The sequence below is a fragment of the Prionailurus bengalensis genome, chromosome A1 (genome assembly GCF_016509475.1).
Source record: "Prionailurus bengalensis isolate Pbe53 chromosome A1, Fcat_Pben_1.1_paternal_pri, whole genome shotgun sequence".
NCBI lineage: Eukaryota > Metazoa > Chordata > Mammalia > Carnivora > Felidae > Prionailurus > Prionailurus bengalensis.
The window spans coordinates 226,443,211-226,445,052 of NC_057343.1; positions in this window are offsets into that span (position 1 = coordinate 226,443,211).

The following is a 1,842-nucleotide window of genomic DNA, read 5'->3' on the forward strand; positions in this document are numbered from 1 at the left end:
AAGAAATGTAAGGTCTATGCGGCACCTGGGTGGCTCAGTCGGTTAAGCATCTGACTCTTGATTTCAGCTTAGGTCATGATCTCACAGTCATGATATTGAGACCCATGTCAGGATCCATGTTGGGTGTGGAGTCTGCTTAAGATACTCTCTCTCCCTCTCCTTCTTCCCCTCCCCCATACAACCATCCTCTCTCTCTCTCTCTCTCAGAAAGAAAATAAAAGAAAGAAGAGAAGACAAAAGAAAGAAAGAAAAGAAAAGAAAAGAAAAGAAAAGAAAAGAAAAGAAAAATATAAGGACTCAACTAATTGACAAAGAACATGAACAGATAATTTGAAAAAAGTAAATGCAACTCGTAAAGACACATGGAAAATAAATTCAATCTTATAGAACTCAAGGAAGTTAAAAATCATCTTCCATTTTTGCCTATTAAGTCATGTTTAAAGTATGCAATCCATAATAATGATGGAGGAAGAGTATCATCGATTAGTGTTGCTGGTTCAAACTGGAATGGTGGGAATTTGACAGGACAATGATGGTAACAGAGAGAGATCAAAAGAAAAATGAGCACAAACTGATGCTAACAGACATCTCTGGGAGCCTATTCAAAAAAAGAAAAAAATACTATATATATAACGCTGCTCAGCATATCACATCACAGAATTGAAGAAGTGGAAAACCGAAGTGTCCAACAATAAGTAAGTATTTTCAGAAAGTGAAAATCACCCCTACCAGCCGACAGTTAGAACTAGGCTATCATAAACAGCATACATGAAACATCAACACTCATCGGGACGACATGGCGGTGACGGAGTCTGAGACGACAGAGGCAAGGACACTCAGCAACCACAGAACATAACTAAATAACCCCCTTTGTACTAGTTATTTACCTCTGACATCCAGCGTTGTTTCGATTTCCTGACCTCCTAGAAAGAATCACCAACGTAGCCAATTCCTGAATTGCCACTGAATTCTGACCGTATCCAATTCAGAAATGGCCTATCTCTTCTTTAAGCCCTGCTTCGAATCACCCCAAAGAAGCCCGCATCCTTTAATAGACCTTTGCCAAAATTGTCTGCTGAGACTTCTACAGTTCCTCTGGAGACAACTCTCCCTTACCGTGGTGAGCTAAATAACCTTTTTTTGCTCCACTCAGATGTGTTATGGTCTTTGGCTGGTGGATTTCAACAAGTGAAACTGGGACCACCTGTTACATCGAGACTAGTACGGCCATTCTAATGATGGCATATAAAATGGTAAAGCATAATTGTAACTACATGAAAAACGTATAAAAAATATATCAGGTGCAGCACTGGGTTTATCAATACTTTTCCTCCCAATAATTTCTTGCTTATTTTCTTCTTTATTTTCCTGTCTTAACGTTGAGTAAATTATATTTCTAATAAAACTCATTTTGTTGAACACAGGCAAACTGTGTCTTCATCCATTTGAGCTACTGTAGCAAAAATACCATAGACTGGATGGCTCAAAAACAACAGAAATGTATTTCTCCCCATCTTGGAGGTTGAGAAGTCCAAGATCAAAGCACTGGCAGGTTCGGTGTCTGATGAGATCTCACCTCCTAAGCAAGAGAGCTCTCTGGAGTCTCATTTATAAGGGCATTAATAGCGTTCATGAGGGTGCTCTCAAAGGCCTCCCTCCAAATGCCCTCATATTGGGGATTAGGTTTCAAAATGTGAATTTTTAAGGGATATGAACATCCAGTCGATACCAGGGAAGAAAACAAAATCCCCTCAGTTAGATGGGAGAGTTTATATACGCATCTTATACACTTATTTTTTTTCTCTTTGATTTTTTCTCTCTTTGATTTATTCAGTAAGAAAT